Raw genomic sequence first — 21733 nt, 5'->3', positions numbered from 1 at the left:
GCTTCAGGGCATGGGGTCGCAAAGAGTTGGACATGACTGAGCTACTAAACTGAACTGAACTGATTTGTGTGTAAGGGGTGATACAGGAAATTTGTTCTATAATTTTATAGTATAATTTCTACACTAAGAGGAGCCATAATTAACTGGGTAACATTCTGATTACTACGATGTTCTTGGTTTTCCATGCTTCTGCTGAACCAATAATCCAGATACTGAAAAGATTGAACCTATATGTGAAGAATCAGTTGAGATAAAGAAAAACATGTAGATCAATAGTTTAGATTACAAAAGCTTATTCACCCATTTATTCTAGCAGGTCCTAAACTGATGTCGCTAACCACCCAGTTAGGTTTTCATGAGCAAAGTCTTAGACATTGAGCTCTTAGTTGACACAGCACAGGGATTTCAACTCTAGGAAAGAAGAGCTTCACTAGAAGAAACCTGTCAATGTCCATTTAACTCAGTCTTGCTTAGCTAATTAAAACACATTAGGATTTTTCTAGTTTCTCATCTGGGTGGGCAGATTCTTGTTAGTGATGAAATTTTTCCTGTCAGGAGTTTTGCAAATAAACTTCCTTTTATATGTAGTTATAGATATGGATTCAAATACAACTGCTTGTATTGTCCAATTTAACTTATTTATATTATATTTAAATTTTACAGATAATCACAGAATCAACTACCTAATTTGAAAGGATAAGGTTTCAGGAAAATTTCCATTTTACTTGAATTGATTTATTTCTTAGGCTGCTCAGAGTAAGAGCATCCCAGAAATGTGGGCTTATCCATGATTATGAATTGGCATTTTTTTTGGCAAATGTTTTTAAAAAATAAAAATAAAGAAGTGAAAATCATTTACATGTGTTTTATGTATACACACACAAAAAAAAACAGCAAATAAACAAAAAACCCAGAATGGTCTGTAGGCATATATGAGTTAAAAACAAAATCAGATTGAGTAATGACTGTGAAGATTTCCTCCAACATTTAGAAAATACGTTCCCTAATGCAGAGGAAATAATGTATCATGTTAGCGAATGGTTTTTTATGATAAAGGAAGCAACTAAGAAAGCTTTATTTATTTGTTCAAAGTGACCAGAACTATAGACTCAGTTCAGTTCAGCTCAGTCACTCAGTCGTGTCCAACCCTTTGCGACCCCATGAACCACGGCACGCCAGGCCTCCCTGTCCATCACCAACTCCCAGAGTTCACCCAAACCCATGTCCATCGAGTCGGTGATGCCATCCAACCATCTCATCCTCTGTTGTCCGCTTCTCCTCCTGCCTTCAATCTTTCCCAGCATCAGGGTCTTTTCCAATGAGTCAGCTCTTCGCATGAGGTGGCCAAAGTATTGGAGTTTCACCTTCAACATCAGTCCTTCCAATGAACACCCAGGACTGATCTCCTTTAGGATGGATTGGCTGGATCTCCTTGCAGTCCAAGGAACTCTCAAGAGTCTTCTCCAACACCACAGTTCAGAAACAGCAGTTCTTCGGCGCTTTGCTTTCTTCACAGTCCAACTCTCACATCCATACATGACCACTGGAAAAACCATAGCCTTGACTAGGTGGACCTTTTTTGGCAAAGTAATGTCTCTGCTTTTTAATATGCTATCTAGGTTGGTCATAACTTTCCTTCCAGGGAGTAAGCATCTTTTAATTTCATGGCTGCAATCACCATCTGCAGTGATTTTGGAGCCCAAATAAAATAAAGTCAGCCACTGTTTCCCCATCTGTTTGCCATGAAGTGATGGGATCAGATGCCATGATCTATAGACTCAAAAAATAAATAAATAAAAAACAAAAACCAGCGCCTCTAATACAACTTCAAAATGAATATATGAAACTTTATTTTCTTTAGAATCTAGTTATTTCTTCACACTAATAAACCAAAAACCAAGACCCACCGTTTATATACATCAGTTTATGTATATATGAAATTATATGTATGGCAATGTAGGCCATTATTGAGCTTCATTTTCTGGACGAGAATGTCAAGTTAGTCTGTGCATAAGTAGCAGTTACAATCTGAGTACACCTCATCTTTGCTGCTTCTACCAGCACCAAGTCTGCCTCATCTGAATCTTCCTGCCCGTTGCATGAGAAACATGAATTCTCCACTGCTGTCTGTGCACCAGTTATTCATTCAGGATCACCCCTGACACAGCCTGTTGATTTGATAGCAGCATCTCTTTCTTTGATTTCCTGGCATCAGATTCACTGCCTGATAAAGATTTTCTTTTTGTACCACCTTTTTCTGTACTAGCTGTTGGAGAATTAAGAAGTGTTTCAATTAACTCTGGGTAATCTGAGTTTCCTTCAGAGTCCCAATATCATCAACATCTATAGTTCCTTTTTACTTGAGGAAATACCATCCCCTACCCTTTCACTACAAGTCAGTTCTGTCTTTTTCCATCACAATTCTTCAGGCTGTTCTTTCCGACTTTTAGTCTTTCCATTCTGTTTCTTTCCCATGCTTTGCAATGCAGTTTTATTGGAGGCTATTTTTATTGCAAACTGGAAGAGCTATCATTCCCCACCTTCGCGCTGCCCCAGGTGTCCCTCATCTCCAGTCCTGAAAGCCTCAAGCTCGAGTTCCCTTTAATTCTCATGTGTTGGGTGAATATACAACCCCAGCTACCCTGCAGAGTTGGGTAGGAGTGCGAGGGCTCCCTGTGGGTCTCACCATCGTCTTTGCTTCAGGCCCTAGCCCTGTCCCCTCCTGCCACGGCACCCCCCACAGTGAGGACAGCATCAATCATTGCAACTCTCCAGGGGACAGAAAAGCAGAATGGAAGTCTCACTGTACAAATGTCCCCCAAGGCACATCTTTGTGCATGAGAGCTCTCCTAACTCCTCCTCACCTATGGCCCTCACTTTCACTAGCCTTCCTCAGCTCTCACTCCATGGCTTGCCCTCCCCTGCTTGTCTTTTTGACTCATAGAGAAAAGACATGCTCACCATGGATTGGACGAAAGCCTGAGGAGTTTTCTACATTTGATACACAACTGCTCTCCTTTTCTCATCAGGACATCCTTAGTGAACATTTCCTGACAGATCTGTACCAGACATAATCTGGGGAATTGATTCTCCATGTGTTTGACCTGGTTTTATCAAGGGACGGCTAGCAGTGAAGTGATAAAGGTAAGTGACTACCTGAGGCTACATAAAGCATAACTTAAAAACATGCATTTTTAGACTATATCTCATTGCAAGCTAACTGCAGGCTGAAGCTGGTCTTTCCAGCTCATTGCCATTCCACTAAACTCCCTCAGTGTTCAGCAGCAGGTTACCATGAAAAAGTGCAGGAAAAGACGTCAGATTGATAGATTTTCTAAAAATATTTGCACCAGTGAGTTCCCTTTGTGGGAAAGAATCTTTTCAAAGAGCATTGGGTAGGTTTTCATCTATTTGTGAAAGTAATGGAAGATCAAGTACAGAAAAGCCCCAAAAGCATAAGAAGGAAAATTAAAATTGTCTTCCACTTCACAGAGACAACCACTGTTAACATTTTGAGAGATTTCCTTTCAGCCATGAGAGATGAGAGAGAATTACCAAAATTGGGATATTACTTGTTTATGGATGCATTTTTGTGCCTTGCTCTTTTCATGTAACACTACATCATTCATTTCATATTCGTCAAATGTTAATGGATCACTATCAATCAGAACAACACGTGTCTCTGAATACTATGAGCATTTTCTGACTATTAAATGCTCTTCAAAAAAAAACATGATTTTTAAAAGATACAGTATTCCAAATATTTACTGTTCTATAGCATAATTAACAGAGAAGGCAATGGCACCCCACTCCAGTACTCTTGCCTGGAAAATCCCATGGTCGGAAGAGCCTGGTAGGCTGCAATCCATGGGGTCGCTAGGAGTCAGACACGACTGAGCGACTTCACTTTCAGTTTTCACTTTTACACATTGGAGAAGGAAATGGCAACCCACTCCAGTGTTCTTGCCTGGAGAATCCCAGGGACGGGAGAGCCTGGTTGGACACTACTGAAGTGACTTAGAAGTAGCAGCAGCAGCAGCATAATTAAATCATTCTCCAACTTTTGACGTGTGCACTATTTCTTTTGTTTTAACACCTTTATTAAAATGTAATTATCTGTTCATATTTACAGTGTGTGTATGTGTCACTCAGTCGAGTCCAACTCTTTGTGACCCCATGGACTGTAGCCCACCAGGCTCCTCTGTCCATGGGATTCTCCAGGCAAGAATACTGGAGTGGGTTGCCATTCCCTTCTCCAGGGGATCTTCCTGACCCAGAGATTGAACCTGAGTCTGCTGCATTGCAAGTGGATTCTTACTGTCTGAGCCACCAGGGAAGCTCATATTTAAAGTGTCGTTTGCTAAGTTATGACTAGTGAATGTACCTATGAAACCATTATCACAATTGAGATAATGAACATATGCTTCACCCACAAGAGTTTTCTTGTGCTCCACTGTAATCCTTCCACCTGCCTCCCCCAGCGCCAACCCCTATCTCCAGGGAACCTCTGATCTGTTTTCTGTTGCTATAGGTTAGTTTGGATTTTTAGACTATTTTATGAATGGAACAATAGAATGTGTCCTCTCTTTTGTCTGACTTCTTTCACTAATCATATTTATTTGAGATACATCTATGTTGTACAGGCAGCAGTTTGTTTACTTTTATTGCCAAGTAGTAGTCCATTGTATGGATATACCACAATTTATTTATCCACTCACCTGTTGATGGGCATTTTTGTTGCTTCCTTTTTTAAAAGATTATTACAAATGAAACTTCTGTGAATATTGCATGTGTCTTTTTATAGCCATAAATTTCTTTTTCTCTTGGATAGTCTATACAAAGTTCAGTTCAGTCACACAGTCATGTCTGACTCTTTGTGACCCCATGGACTGCAGCATGCCAGGCTACCCTGTCTATCACTAACTCTCGGAGCTTACTCAAATTCATGTCCATCAAGTCAGTGATGCCGTCCAACCAAAGTATTGACCCAGTTCAAAGTATTGAAATTTCAACTTCAACATCAGTCCTTCCAATAAATATTCAGGACTGATTTCCCTTAGGATGGACTAGTTGGATCTCTTTGAAGTCCAAGAGACCCTCAAGAGTCTTCTCCAACATCACAGTTCAAAGCATCAATTCATCAGCACTCAGCTTTCTTTATAGTCCAACTCTCACATTCATACATGACCACTGGAAAAACCATAGCTTTGACTACACGGACCTTTGTTGGCAATATCTCTGCTTTTTAATATGCTGTCTAGGTTGGTCATAGTTTTTCTTCCAAGGAGCAAGTGTCTTTTAATTTCATGGCTGTAGTCACCATCTGCAGTGATTTTGGAGCCCCCCAAAATAAAGTCTCACTGTTTCCACTGTTTCCCCATCTATTTGCCATGAAGTGATGGGACCAGATGCCATGATCTTAGTTTTCCAAATGTTGAGTTTTAAGCCAACTTTTTCACTCTCCTCCTTCACTTTCATCAAGAGATTTTTTTAGTTCTTCGTCACTTTCTGCCATACAGAAAGCGAAGTCTGTACAAAGACTTACACACAAATATTTTTGATTCTGAGGATGAAGTGTCTTTGTCACATGATATGGATGTAGATGTGCATGTTTTTAAGAAACTGCCAGAGTGTTTTCCAAAGTCGTTGAACCATTTTCATTCCCATCAACAGTTCATAAGAGTCCTCCTTGTTCCAGATCCTTGCCAACACCTGGTATGTTCAGTGTTTGCAATTTTGAGAATACCAGACCACCTGACCTGCCTTTTGAGAAACCTATATGCAGGTCAGGAAGCAACAATTAGAACTGGACATGGAACAACAGACTGGTTCCAATTGGAAAAGGAGTCCGTCAAGGCTGTATATTGTCACCCTGCTTATTTAACTTATATGCAGAGTACATCATGAGAAACGCTGGGCTGGAAGAAGCACAAGCTGGAATCAAGATTGCTGGGAGAAATATCAATAACCTCAGATATGCAGATGACACCACCCTTATGGTAGAAAGTGAAGAGGAACTAAAAAGCCTTTTGATGAAAGTGAAAGAGGAGAGTGAAAAAGTTGGCTTAAAGCTCAACATTCAGAAAACGAAGATCATGGCATCTGGTCCCATCACTTCATGGGAAATAGATGGGGAAACAGTGGAAATAGTGTCAGACTTTATTTTTAGGGGCTCCAAAATCACTGAAGATGGTGACTGCAGCCATGAAATTAAAAGACGCTCACTCCTTGGAAGGAAAGTTATGACCAACCTAGATAGCATATTCAAAAGCAGAGACATTACTTTGCCAACAAAGGTCCGTGTAGTCAAAGCTATGGTTTTTCCAGTGGTCATGTATGGATGTGAGAGTTGGACTGTGAAGAAAGCAAAGCACTGAAGAATTGATGCTTTTGAACTGTGGTGTTGAAGAAGGCTCTTGAGGGTCCCTTAGACTGCAAGGAGATCCAACCAGTCCATTCTGAAGATAGTCCTGGATGTTCTTTGGAAGGAATGATGCTAAAGCTGAAACTCCAGTACTTTGGCCACCTCATGCAAATAGTTGACTCATTTGAAAAGACTCTGATGCTGGGAGGGATTGGGGGCAGGAGGAGAAGGGGATGACAGAGGATGAGATGGCTGGATGGCATCACTGACTTGATGGATGTGACTCTGAGTGAACTCCGGGAGTTGGTGATGGACAGGGAGGCCTGGCGCGCTGCAATTCATGGGGTCGCAAAGAGTCAGACAGGACTGAGTGACTGAACTGAACTGAATAGGTATATGGTGGTATTACCTTGTATTTTGTGTATCCTTGATGAGTAATAATTTTGAGCATCTTATTGTATCATTACTCAGTCTATTGGGCAAATTTGTCAAATCTTCAATCAGGTTTAACCTAAAGTGAGTTTCAGTCACAGAAGAGTACTTCAAATTTTATTTTATTTTACTTTTTTGGCTGCGCCACGCAACTTGCAGAATCTTAGTTGCTGGAAAGGAATCAAACCCGGAGCTCAGGCAATGAGAGTGTTGAGTTCTAACCACTGGACCACCAGGGAATTCACAGAAGAGTGCTTCAAAATGTAAGTTCTTAGAACATTCTTTTGTTAATGATACATTTCTGCCATTTTGTCTCACTCCTATGCAAAGCACTGAAGATGGTCTTAGAAATAAAAGATTGGTCATATGAATAGATGACTAACAGGTGATGATGATAATTTAAAAGTCTCACCCAGTCATCATGTGGACAGCTTCAAAAACAAATGTATTTTAAAGAGGAACATCACCATTCAAACTACCCACCAGCACTTTCTGAAAGACCCAAAGTTCCCAAGGTCATGACAATTACGATATTACTCTAAGCCTTTCCTCAGAAATCTCCCTACTTCTTCAAAGTCAGTCCTGTTTAGCAGTTCTGATCACTTCTGGCTCTTTTCTCCCACCCATTTCTTCTTCACACTTTCTACCCCACCCTGTTTCACCTCCCCTTCCATTCTCTCCTCTCTCAGCAAATGGTCTGTTTCTTATCAAGAAGATAATCTATTGGGTGTGATTTCTACTCCCTTCTTTTCCCCAGTTTACAAACACGTGTGCTTTTTCACTCAGGCTTCCCTCCTCTGCCTCATGTAAGAGAAACACACAGTTCTCTTCTTCCCTAAGGCCAGCACTGCCTCCTCCAGCCTCCGTCTTTCTCCTCCAAATCTGAGGGCGTCTAGTATCATGTATCTGCCTCTCTCCTTGAAGTCTTATCAAACCATTGACTTCTTTCCTTCTGCATCCAAACCTGTTTAAGATTTTTACAGCTTAAGATCAAAATCTCCCTCCATCTGATGTTTTTCTTCAGATAGAGCTTTCCTTCCCTTCAGAGCCAAGCATTCAGAACAGATGCCTCTACTTCCTCTTCCTCGTCTCCTGTTCACACCGTAATCCCTGCAGTGTGACCCAGTTTACCTCCCGGTCAGTGTTTGCTAAGAATGTCAAAGGTTTCCTGACAGTCAAAGCTGCTGGGCACTCCTCAGCCCTGATCTTTCTTGACCAGACAGCAGTGTTTGACCCTCTTGAGTAACTCCCCTCCGTTGGTTTCTGTTTCACGATTCTTTTAAAATCAACAAAATGGTTTCTGTTATCTGCACCTGAACTCTGAATGATCTAGTGTCCTTCTATACTTTATCCTCCTAAAGGAGTAAACCAGCTCTTTGCACTGCCTCCACACAGCATGCTGTCTCTTACTTCCCAGTCTCTGATCATGGTGTTCTTTTACCTGCAATGCCTTTTCCTTTTGATTTGCCCAGGGTGCTTTAGTGAGATGGGAAACTTTGCATATATTAAAGGAGCTGCCAGGGAACTGTGGTATGTGTCAGTCCCTAGGTTTGTAAAGGTACAAGTTTCTCTGTAATGTTTCTCCTAAATCTTTCTCCTATTCCTGATGTACTAATGACAAAATACATCACTTCAAATCATCAATTCAGTATACACCCATGAAACTTTGGCTGATTTCTGATAGCCAGCTACCATCTATTACTATCTCTTCTTTTTTTAAAAGAAAAAAATTACATTTAAAAATTCCACTTCTATTTGTCTATCTAAAATTACTAGAAACAAACCAAAAATGAAAATCTCTGAGAAAGACCCACTTTTTCCTCAGGAATCCACTTTGTATGGTGTTCATGGAAAAGTTCCATAGTACAAAGAGAAACAGAAGCAATTAGAGGATTTTATGAAAATACAAGGTCAAATCTCTGCAGCCATGAACTTGAAAGTTTTATTCCTGTGAAGAGCTAGAGTTTTATAGATGAGATAGAGATTGAGAAAAGAGAAATTACATACCTACTACAATGGTCTTGCATATTTATGGCAAAGTTGAGTCCCCTAATTCCAGTTAAAGTATCATTTCCACTACTTTTTCAAAGCCTTTCTTTGTCAACATTTCCAACACTGATCAATGGTCTGAAAGATTCAGTTTTTAAACTCTTAATTTTGGGGCAGCTGAGAAATGGAAAATTTTTACACAATGCAAGTAAAAGCAAAGAACAACATTTTCAAAACCTGGAAACCAGATTGATCTTTTCAATTAATTGTTTGTTCTATCCTAAGTTAGAAGGGAACAGGCCCTGGAGAATTTGTGTATGTTACACGATAATGCAGTTCAGTCTTTTCTTACGTTTCTCCAGGGCCTGTACAGATGGACTTTCAGTTACTGCCTAGAGTCAAAGCTATGCTTCATATGTGCTAAATAAGTTTATGACTTCTCTCATTTCAAGTACATTTTGGGCTTCCCACAAGGATTTCCAAATAAGTACTACTTCTTAACTGAGTTAAAATAGCAGCCTTTTTCTTAACCAAGTGGAAAGAAAGTAAATCTATTTCAACTAGACCTGTTTTATTACCATTCCCACTCCTTATTTTGAAGCTTTCTGACTAGCCAGATATCAAGACAAGATCCATAATGATTTGTGAACCTCCACAAATTAAGAAACTGGAAAAGCACCAGGGACAGTAACTGGGTACTATCCCAGATGCTAACAACAGTCTCACACATGTGGGTCCCTTAGAGAGCCAAGCTTGCATTACCAGTGCCGGTGTGTAGGTCACCATCAGACTCCAGGTCAGATAGCAGTTTTTACAGATCTAACTACTGTTGCTCAAGTGGGTGTCCATGGAAACTAAAAAAAAAATTGGTTTGTTGCCTAGAGAAGTGGAAAGAAAACCAAGTCATTTGGTTTCTATGTGGTTTCCATGAAGCTAAGGAAATTTTTTGGCAAATGATAAAAACAAGGATGGCTAAAGCTACATGATCCCCTTGGTCATTTCTTGATCTTATCAAGAAATATTCTGTACATATATTATTCAAAAATATGAAAATATTCTAAATGAAGGAGTACCAAATTCTTAGGTTATTTGATGCTTGGTTAGATTGGGAACAATTCCTTAAAACAGTGACCAATATATATAACAAAACTGAATAGGTTAAAAAGTCCCTGGATTCATTATATATGGAAAATGTTTCTCATCCACAAATTCAACAGAGTTCCAAGTATAAAAGAAAAAGCTAGTATTTAATAAGAGCAGAGGAGACTTAAACATCTATTCATTAATCCTATGGAAATATTTGTCACTCGTATATTGCTTTTAGGGAATCAGTTAAAAATAGAACCCTCCTAAGAGTTCAGTCATCTGGACATGGGCCTTTATCTGTCTGAACAAGTAAATATGACATAGCGGTGGGCAAGGGATTTGTACAATGAAGTCTCTGATAACAGGGATACCGAGGTGACAACTTGGCACGTGGTGGCATGATTTCACAGCATCTGTTGGCCTGCCGTCAAATAGAAAACAACTTCTGGCAGATTCTCTTTGTCAATGAATGCACAGAATTAGCCAGGCCAAGAAACGTGGTATACATGAGTTACAGCCACGAGTTGGCCTGACCTCAGCTGTTCAGCATTTATGATAGTCAATGCTGCATTTAGCTTGTCTAAGAATATTTAGAAGAAATACCTATAAAAATTCAACTTCAGACAGGAAAATCAAAATTGGTTTTATCCATGAGTCACAAGCTAAAATGCACATAGATGCCAAGTAGGGAATGAAAATCAATGTGTGGAAGCAACTAGAAGCCAAACAAGAGCACTATTGTGACGATAAATACCACTGACACACAGGCTCAGGGTTGGGAAATAAAAGGGAGTAATGACAACTGTAGCAAAGCGAGGAACACTTTTTTTTTTTTCTTGAAAGGGAACAGTTACAGCTCCAGTCTAATCATTTGGTGCCACATCTTCAGGTATTTCAAAGGAAGCTAGGTTTCATTTGCTTGCATCTTGCTGGAGTCCCAACAATGATCTATTTATTTAAGGAAAGAATAGTAAAAGGGATGTGAACACAACCACTAGAACAAATTCATAAATCATTAAAATCACCATGTGATTCTGTACAAATCACATGAAAAATGTAATTTTATACAAATGTATACTCTGCTGAAAACACATACCTGACTGTATACAGACACACATACCCACACTCAGGGTACATGGCTCAGAGATAAAGAAAAGCTGGCTTGGTTAGTATACAAGACCGTGAAACATGGGCTCTGAGTCCTTTGGGGACTGAGGACAATGTTTTCCTGCTTCATGTTCCCAGACCATTTCCTGCATGTGTGCTTTGGCTTTGCGTTCGGGATATAAGTCATCAAGAGGTTACAGCGAAGGAGCACACGGGATGATGGCTGGCATCTCCTCTGCCTATAGAAGCGTTGTTTCTCTATAAGCCGTTCTACCTCAGTCATGTTATTTTTCAATCCAAAATCTTCCCTTGTTTCCCAGTACCTGTGAAATAAAGAAAGCCCTGACTTCTTGCTTCAGGCCCCAGCAAGCTTCCTGCACGTGGTCCCCTGCTGCACACACCCTCAACTTTCACCTGACCTTCCCTCCTCATGGTTCCTTGTAACTCACAGCAATGTTGTCTTCATCGGCCTCTGTACAAGGCTTTTTCTCTGTCCCTCTTAAACCCCTACTTATTCTTCAATATCAGTGTAAAGAATTCACTTTGTTCGCACCCCTCCTAGACCAGACCAGTCCAGGACGGCTGCCTCCTTGAAGCTTTACACAGACTCATAGCAATAGTGATGGGGATCCTAACCAGTATGTCCTGGACTCTGCTCAGTGCTTGACTTGCCTGATTGCAGTTACTCCTAGTGCCTGACTCTATGCAAAAGATATTGATTTATTTTCTGATTGTGCTGAGTCTTCGTTGCTGTACGAGGGCTTTCTCTAGCTGCAGGGAGCAGAGGCTACTCTCCAGTAATGGTTTTCAGGCTGCTCATTGCAATGGCTTCTCTGTTGCCCAGCTCGGGCTCTAGCTGTGCAGGCTTCGGTAGTTGTGGCACTCAGGCTTCGTTGCTCCGCCACATGTGGCATCTTCCCTGGCCAGGAGCTGAACTGGTGTCCCTTGCATTGCAAGGCAGATTCTTAACCACCAGACCACCAGGGAAATTGCTGAATTATACCTCTTAATAAATTTGTTGAAGTGTTTCTCAGAAGATAAACTCTTGTAAAGTTTGTTTAGAAATTCTTAATTTGGAATTTTCACTTCAGTGAAACGTATGAGTGTAATATAAATATATTATGAGATTATCTAGATGACTAGCCACCCCGGATAACATCAGTGCGCATGCTCTGTTCACATGTACAGTCTCATTCTTACCACATGAAAAGCCAAAAGACTCTGAGGTTAATAGCACAAATCAGAGGTTCAAAGTCATTGAAATAGAAGTAGTGGGAAAACCCGGCCATCACACAGTGTATGGTAATAAAGGGGAAGCCAGACTTGAAGAGCTGACCCACAGCAGTCAGGACCGCATTTAAAAGGGTAAGTATATCAGAGTATCATAGGTCCTGTTGGTACCCACCATCTTGTGTGGTAACAGCAATAAGAGTAATGGCAAACCCACAGTGAAGGATTTGTTAGAAAACAGTTTTTTAGTATTATTTTTAGGGTGCATTACTCAAATTATTAGCATGAATACAAGATCACTGATTAAGGGGAAGCCTAACGATAATGACTCAAACCATGGTTCATAGTGCTGGGAATCAAGTTAACCTAGGTATTTTTTCCATATCTAACCCAAAGTTCAAACAAGACCATTCATCACATCAAGCTTATGCTGTTCATCTGAATTACATTGTTTTGCGGTTTTATTTGTATTAGATTCCTAAATTTCTCTTTTTTAATTTTAGTAAAAGCTCTAAGTATTATAAATTTAAATCTGGTATTATCAATGTACATATTATATAAGTATAAAATTAAAAATAACCTCAGGATTAGAAATCTATGTATATTATTTTCTTCTAAAAAGGTTCTGTGCATTTCTTTCTTGTGAGGGTTCAGTGAGACAGTCTGTAAAGTGCTTAGGCAAGAAATGAAGACTTTAGACTTGGACAGAACTAATGATCAAAATTCTCTTGATCTGAAACTGAGTGAAGATGGACATCAGAGAAAAGAGAACATTAACTAGAATGTTTGAGACTACTCCTCTTTGAATAACCAGATATTTATTTTTTAAGTTTTCAAGCCTCCTTGAATTTAATCTTTATTTTATGACCTAGAAACTGACAGTGCCTCAGGTTCACTTTTCAGCAATAAATTCTTACTATAGATCCATAATTGCAGAAAACAAAAAAAAGAAATTACTCTTTTAAAAATGTAGCACATCAGAGTTTTCAATTTCTATCCTGTTTCAGCAATGGAGTATATAACATGAGTTTTATCCATGAAGCTTTTCTGTGTGTGTGTGTGTGTGTGTGTGTATAGCAATATATATATTGCTACTTAGATGTAGGATTGATCAGCCTACAGAGTTGAGGAGGAGGTGAGTCATTTGTCCCTGTAGGCAAAGCAGCCGGGAAAGTTTATGTTCAGTTTTACACACTTCCATTGAATGACTACTCTGAACAAGAAACTGAGGAAGGATCTGGAGACACGTAAAGAGATGAGTGAGATACTATTACAAATGTCTTAGAGGTTTACAGCCAAAGCAGAAGTCAAAACTTTGTAATCCTGTGGCTTCAGTGGGCCTCGAGGCGCAGCTACAGTGACCAGCCCTAAGGCTGAGAGAGCGTCTGAACGCTGAGGATGCCAGCACCATCCACGGTGGTGACGGGACGTCATCCTGTAGCCCGTCTAGTGAACCGGTCTATGTCAGGACAGGGCCAGTTCCTGAAGGGGCACCAGCCCTGTCCTGCAGACAACCTTTGTAAAAGATGAAAATACAATGATATTTTGCAAATATTTCAGATTTGCAGTTAAAAACAAACCAGAAAAGGATGGCAAACACAGGATTAGAGAATCAGGATCTGAAAAGCTGAAACTGTTGGCTTTAACAAGATGATTGCAAAGGGAAAAATGGAAGTTCTTGCATTCTGGCCCATAAAAAGAAAAAAGAAAAAACCACTGTGTACAAATACAGGATGGGAGAGGCATGGAACCGTGTGTGTGTGTTTTAGAGTCAGACTTGAACTGGCAACCATGCAAAGAAGAAATATAAATGATTCATAAACAAAATGGTTTATCTTCATTATCATTCCAAGAGATTTAAGTTGAAATAGTAATCCCTCAATCTACCAAATTGATAAAGGTAGGAAGAAAGGTAATTCTCAGTGCTGACAAGAATTTGAAGAAATAGGCATTCTCATATACTTCATGTCAAAGTGTGAATTGTTAAGTCCTTCTGCAACAGTTTGGCAATATGTATTGGAAATCATAAAACCATGCAGACTTTTTATCCTAAGAATTATAGTTTCAGAAATTTCTCTTAAATAATTAAGGATACACGTAAGTGTTTAGCTACTAGAGCATTAACCATAGCATTTATTTTTTCCAGCTTTACTGAAATATTATTGACATAATGCATAATTAAGGTGTGCAAATAGATGATCTGATACAATTGTGGAATTGTTACCTCATTAACATTATTTAACATGTCACCTCATTTCATATAACGACCTTTATTTTTTCTTTTTTTGTGGTGATAACACTTAAGATTTACTCTTAACAACTTTCAAGGTTATAATACAGTACTGACTATAGTCACCATGATGTATGTTAGATCCTCAGAACTTACTCATCTGTAACTGGAAGTGTGTACCCTTTGACCAACATTTTACCATTTCCCCACAACCACCATTCCACTCTATTTCTGTGTGGTTGGCTCTTTTAGATTCCACATGTAAGAGAAAACACAGTATTTGTGTTTTGCTGTCTGACTTCCTTCACTTAGCATGATGCTCTCAAGGTCCTTCCGTGTTGTCACAAAAAGCAGGGTTTCCTTTTTTATGGCCGAATGACATTCCGTGTTCTTTCTTCACTCATCCATGTCACACTTTCTGTATCCATTTATTCACTGATGTGCCGTGAGGTTGTCTCCGTGTCTTGGCTGTTGTGAATAATGCCGCAGTGAGCACAGGGGTGCAGATACCTCTTTGAGGCCCTGATCTCATTTCTTCAGACATGCACCCAGAAGTGGGATTGCTGGACCATGTGGTAGTTACATTCGTAATTTTTTGAGGAACCGCCATACTGCTTTTCATAGTGCTCTACAAATTTACATCCCCGCCATCAGTGCACAAGGGCTGCCTTTCTCTACATTCTTGCCAATACTTAATCTCTTGTCTTTTTGATAATGAATATTATCAAAACTAACAGATACAAAGTGATATCTCACTGTGATTTTGATTTGCATTTCCCTGATGATTAGCGATGTTGAGCATCTCTTCATGTACCTGATGACCATGTGGATATCTTTTTCTTTGGAAAAATGTCTGTTCAGATCTTCTGCCCATAATTTAATTGGATTATTTGTTCTTTTTCTGTTGGATTGTATTAGTTCTTTATATATTTTGAATATTAACCTAAATACTATCAGATGATATGCTACTATTTTCTCCCACCCACATGTTGCCTTTGCACCTTGTTCATTGTCTCTTTTGACATGTGGAAGCTTTTTAGTTTGGTATAGGCCTACTCAGAGAGGTCAGATAACTTGCCCACAGTCACACATGCATTAATGCTAGAATTAGCAACTCAAATCCAGGATCTGTCTGTGCCTTAGCCTTCGTACAGACTATCTCACATCTCAACAAGGGAGAACAGACTGGACTTGTTTGTGTGACTCCAGACAGGTAGAATTAGAAGAGAGATTCAGGGACACAGATATCAGCTCAATACTCAAAAGTTTTCTCTCAAAAAAAAAAAAAAAAAAATTGTCCCTTGGAAGATAGCAGATGTCCCTCTGCACACTTCATGTAGGTTTGGTGGTGCTCTGTGATGTCTGAGAAATCTCAGGCTTCAGTACGCATTGGAGTCGCCTGGGAGAGCTTCATAGAGCAGTTTCCTGTGTTCACCCTTAGAGATGCACATTCAGGTGGGCTGGTGAGATTCGTGAGTTTGCATTTCTGTCAGGCTTCTGGGTAGTGCCAGTGCTTCTGGTCTAACATCACACACAGGGATTTCTTCAAACTCTAAAATTTTGTTACTTTTAAAAAGTCGTACTCTACAAAGTAGACAAATTATGTGTTCTGCACAACCTCTCTCAAGGAATGGCAGCCATAATGCCCCTAAGCCATACAGTGAGGCTTGTCTGTGTTTCCTATTTAGCAGTCAGCAGAGTGTACCACATCTTTTAAAGCAGATGTTCATAGTTCTTTTGAATTCCCAAGGTTAGCTCATATATTAGAGACAGTTGTATTTTTTTAAGAAATCCATATTTATTTCTGATAAAGAATGAATAAAAGCAAACCTCCTTAAATTATGAGACAAGAAACTGATAAATCTTATTAGCACATTCACATTATCCGAGAGGAAACGTAGTTTTCTAACAGTGATTCACTCTTCAGCCGTCTAGCTCAATTTGAATTGAAAAGTGGAAATGCTATTGTTTGCCAAGAAATAAGGACAATGACCATATAATGTAACAGTGGCAAACATGGTGTTAAATAATGTTAATTTTTCAAAACTTCTGAACTCTTCTCATATCTACCTTGCAGGGCACCTTTATCTGTTTTTCACCCCCACCTTCTGATGAGGTCAAATTGCTGTCTTTAGGCAAAAGCACTCCAAAGTCAAATATTAAGGAGAAGAAATAGGTCCCTACGGATTGCACCTTTGGCCCTCTCCTTCCTGCAGGGCGGCTGATACGGTGCCGACAGCTGCTTTGTTACACACCGGATCGTCCTCTGTGCCTCCGAGCAGCCAGCATCTCCATTTGAGAACCGCAAGTGGCTTTTAAGTGATAAGATAGGGTTTAGCTGCTGTATTTTATGACGTAATTCAGTTGGTGTTCCTTTACAGAGTGCCACTGGCTGGCCGACTTTAAACAGTCATAAACATTTGATGGTGGAGTAATTTAATTTAATGATTTCTTTAATCTTCAAATTGCGAGACTGTTTTCAAAATATTTTGTTGCCATGTGATCTCTTTTCAACCCACAGGATTAATAATTGATGTTGAAATATGGATGGGAAAAAAAATTGACAATGAACTTCTTTCTTGGGAAAAAAAATTGACAATGAACTTCTTTCTAAAGGAAGTAGCACCTGGAGGAATACCAGATTTACACAGTGACTCCCCTAGATAACAGATAACTGTATTGACCAAACTTGTAAAATGGCAACATTTTGGATTGAAATGTTTCTAAAATGTCTTACGTGCTTTCTTACCACTTTAAACAGTGGAACATTCTTAAACATCCTTTGATGAATCAAAATAATCCTTATAAATAAGCATGTCTCTATGGTATAACCAAATAGTTTTTAACCTCTAAAAAAATGCCTTCAAAACTTTGCTCCATGTTAGTCATGTTAGTGAATTTTTATAGTCTTACACTTTCCCTTTTCACTTAAATGTACCGACCCCTGTTAATTTTTCCTTCCCTTGTAACTTGCTATTAAATTTACTACATGCTAGAAATCTGGGTTACTAAACTTACTGGAAGTTTGTGCAAATGGGTATGGGGAGTTTCTGAGAATTGTCTTGTGGTTCCTAAGGTGTGTTGAGTCTGCTCTGGTAAGTTTTAGCCTCTCCAGGAGTTTATTTTGAATGATTCCCGCTTCGTATCTGTTTTGTCCTGTAAATCAGGTTGCCAGATACATGGCCCCTGGTTAAGAAAAGTCTTAGCTGTGACCAAGCAATGATAAACACTGGTCTGTTTTCTTCCCACTCCGCCCTAGCCAGCAGACTCTGTGTATTCAAATCCACGTCTTAGAGTGTAGCACCCACAGTAACAAACAGAACTGAGATGCCTCTTCTCTTCAAGACCCAGCATTCTTCCATCTCTTTATCCTTTAGACCTCACACAGGAAACGAGAGTGAGAGGAGAAGATAGAGTTGGGACAGGAGTTGAACAACTCGGGAGTTTATCTCTTAACTGAAGAAGGTCCCTGCAGCGGAGTTTTTTGTCTCTCCTCGTCACAGAGGTTAAGGAAGGAACAGAAATAGGAAAGGAAAGAAAAGTGCACCATTTTGCCCTTCTGAGAAGCATTCTTTGGAATTCTTTTCGAATTTCAGGTGCCTACTCTGTGTGCTGCTGTGAGAAATGGCATTAATCACTTTGATCAGCAAGTACAAGTTGCAACTCTGGCCCTCTAAGTCCTCTAGGATGTGGCTCAGTTCACTTTCTAATCTCACCTTCCACTGCTGTCTGTGTGCCAGACCAAATCCTCCAGACTCCCACACCTCTTTCACTTTTCTGCTCTGGAAGCACTTATTAGGTGTTAGTATGTGCTTCTCTGAGGGGAAAAAAGCAGGGTCAGGATGCCATAGTGAGATAAATTTGGGAAGTGTTGAGTTAACCAGTATAAAACAAATTTCTTTACTAGAGTACTTTTCAGAGCCTTTAAAATCCTAATCTTCAGATGGGGATTCTGGTATAGAATGACGGTAACCATTCATCCCAGTCTGCCTGGGACAGTCCCAGTATACACCTGTTGTCCTGGCATAATTAACATTGTCTCTTTTCGGTTTATAAACGTCTCATGGTTTTCCTATCTGTTGTTTAGTCGTCTCTGACTCTTTGCGACCCCATGTACTGTAGCCCGCCAGGCTCCTCAGTCCATGGAATTCTCCAGGCCAGAATACTGGAGTGGGTTGCCATTCCCTTCTCCAGGGGATCTTCCCAACCCAGGAATCAAACCCAGGTCTCCTGCACTGCAGGCGGACTGTCTACAGTCTGAGCCACCAGGAAAGTCCGTCTAGATCTCAAATGCTGTCCCAAATGATTTGCGCTGTAGTGGAGGCTCCCTTATCAATGGTCCTCCTCCAAGGCTGGAAGTACTTCCTCTACTGAAAGTGATAATACCATGTCTGTGTCTTTCCCTTGGGACACGAGTGTTTTCTGCCCTGTTTTTAGTTTGGGGGTTCAATCCTTCTCTCCTCTACCATACCATTAGAGTGAAAGCCAGGTAGTGTTTCACTTTGTCTTCACCCTCAATGCCAAACTCAAAAAATACCTTTGAAAGATTAAATTTGGTTGCACTGGAAGTTGTCCTGTCCTCTCTGTCATTATACAGAAATGCATCCTTGGTGCAGGGCAGAGCAGCTCCAACCACTGCCCTTTCTTGCCTTCTCAGAGACCTCTGCTGACTGTCACCACCCTGGCTCCTATCTCCCACGAGCACTCAAAATGCTCAAGATTCTCCTACTTAAAAAAGCCGGTTCTCAACTTTGTTCCTCCAGCTACCACCTTGCCTTTTTCCCATTGTTCATGGTTCAGATCTTCACAGGACTTGAACAAATAGCTATCTCTGCTTCTCTCCCATTCACTTGCCAATCCACTCTAATCTGGCTTCTGTCTCCTCACCTCCACCCTGCTCATATCAGGGTTACCAATCACTTTTTTATTTTTTTCCTAAACCCAATTGACACTCCTCATTTGGGCTTGCCTCTGTGATTTATGGAGAAGGCAATGGCAACCCACTCCAGTACTCTTGCCTGGAAAATCCCATGGACGGAGCAGCCTGGCTGCAGTCCATGGGGTTGCGAAGAGTCGGACACGACTGAGCAAATTCACTTTCACTTTTCACTTTCATGCATTGGAGAAGGAAATGGCAACCCACTCCAGTGTTCTTGCCTGGAGAATCCCAGGGACGGAGGGGCCTGGTGGGCTGCCGTCTGTGGGGTCGCACAGAGTTGGACACGACTGAAGCGATTTAGCAGCAGCAGCAGCTGTGATTTATACTCTCTCTAAAAGTGCCCAAACTTCCTTGGAAACTTTAACATAGAATTGCCATTTGATCCAGCAGTTTCACTTCTAAGTGTGTACCCAAAGGAATTGAAAACAAGGACACACACAGATAATTGTACACTGATGTTCACGGCAGTCTTATTCACGGTAGCCAAAGGATAAAAACAACCCAAATGTCCCTCAGCAATGAATGGATAAGCAAAATGTGGTTTATGCATACAGTGGAATATTATTCATCCTTAGAAAGGAATGAAAGCCTGAAACGTGTGAAAACATGGGATGAGGGCTTCTGTGGTGGATCAGTGGGAGGGAATCCTCCTGCTAATGCGAGAGACAGAGGTTCAATCCCTGACCCAGGAAGATCCCACGTGTTGTAGAGCAACTGAGCCTGTGCGTCACAGCTACTGAGCCTATGCTTCAGAGCCCGGGAACTGCAACTACCGGGGCCCACATACAACAGAAAAGCCAGTGCACTGAGAAGCCTGCGTACCGCAGCTAGAGAAAAGCCTGCACAGCAATAGAGATCCAGTGCAGTCAAAATAAATAAAACTATATATATATACACACACATATATATAAAGACATGGGATGAACGTTGAAGACATTGTGCTGAGAAAATAAGCCAGAGACGCTTTGTGAGGACAATATTGCATGACTCCACTTATGTGAGGCACCTAGAATAGGCAAACTCATAGAGACAGAAAGCAGAATAGAGGTTACCAGAGCCTGGGGGAAGCAGAAATGAGGAGTTGTTATTTGATGGGCACAGAGTTTGTTTAGGAGGATGAAAAAGTACTGGAAATGAATGGTTGCAGAATATTGTGAATGTATTCAATGCCACTGAATTGTACGCTTTAAAAATAGTTAGGGACTTCCCTGGGGATCCAGTGACTAAGACTGCACTCTCCCAGTGAGAGAGACCCGGGTTCGATCCCTGGTCAGGGAACTAGATCACCTGTACTGCAACTGTAGATCCCGCATGCTGCAACTAAGACCCAGCACAGCCAAATAAATAAATACTTAAGAAAAATAATGGTTAAAATGATCCATTTCATGTGAAGTATCATTGTAACGGCGGTGGGGGGCGGGGGTGCAGAGAGAATGCGTCCAAAGTATCAAAGTCCCTGAAATGAAAACCTTCACAGTAAACAGAAAAGTCAGTTTCGTAACTCCCCTCTGTTCAACAAGAATATCTTTCTGGGGGAAGAAATCAGCCCTGGGAAATTCCCAGGTAGGCGTCTTGAGAGGCACCTTGGAAAGAGCCTTCTGCTTCAGCTTATCTCTAGCCTTTGGGGTTACACAGCCACACCTTGTTTTACCAGTAACAACTGTTTCTGTGACATTAGGAGCTAAATCACATCTTCCCAATAACATAGGTTCTAATAGGTAGAGGGGGTTATCTCATTTCTAACTGCTCTTCAGGTGGCACTGCTCGAAAGTTTTCCTTTCGGTTTCCTTCAGTCCTCTTCTACCTTGACCCCACACTTCCCTCTCCCAAGAGGACAGTGGTTTGTGAACAGGTGCTTTGTAAGCAAGGATGGAACCGACTGCTTGCACAGTCAAGGGAAAAAAGTAGGGATGGTGTGAATGGTGATGAGGGCGATTGGGGAAGGGCCTCGAAATCTACTCCTGCAGGCCCAGATTCAGTCTTTTCTTGAGCATTAAGTTATCAAATTATCGGTGCTTCAGTTTCCAGCCTGTGGTGTATTTATACTTGTGTCATACTCTGTATGACGCAGGCTTCTCTGGTGCCTCATTGGCAAATAATCCTCCTGCCATGCAGGAGACCTGGGTTCAATCCCTGGGTTGGGAAGATCCCCTGGAGGAGGAAATGGCAATCTATTCCAGTATTCTTGCCCCGGAAATCCCATGGAGAGAGGAGCCTGGCGGGCTACAGTCCGTGGGGTCGCACAGAGTCGGACCCGACTGAAGGACTGAGCATCCACGCGGCAGGTACTCTTGTGTTGATGATGAATAGCCTGCTCCCCATGCCCAAGTTTTCTGTGACAGCAGGAAGCCAAATA

The 21733-nt window shown here is 40.8% G+C and overlaps 1 pseudogene; it reads right to left on the bottom strand.

Annotated features, from left to right (window-relative positions):
• Positions 1–1964: 1964 nt before the first annotated feature.
• LOC109557852 (chromobox protein homolog 3 pseudogene) lies at positions 1965–2955 on the bottom strand (annotated as a pseudogene).
• Between the last annotated feature and the right edge of the window lie 18778 nt (positions 2956–21733).

The sequence above is a fragment of the Bos indicus genome, chromosome 4, assembly GCF_029378745.1.
Source record: "Bos indicus isolate NIAB-ARS_2022 breed Sahiwal x Tharparkar chromosome 4, NIAB-ARS_B.indTharparkar_mat_pri_1.0, whole genome shotgun sequence".
Classification (NCBI taxonomy): Eukaryota; Metazoa; Chordata; class Mammalia; order Artiodactyla; family Bovidae; genus Bos; species Bos indicus.
Note: the sequence above shows the minus strand (reverse complement) of the source record. Positions and strands in the feature narration are given on the sequence as shown.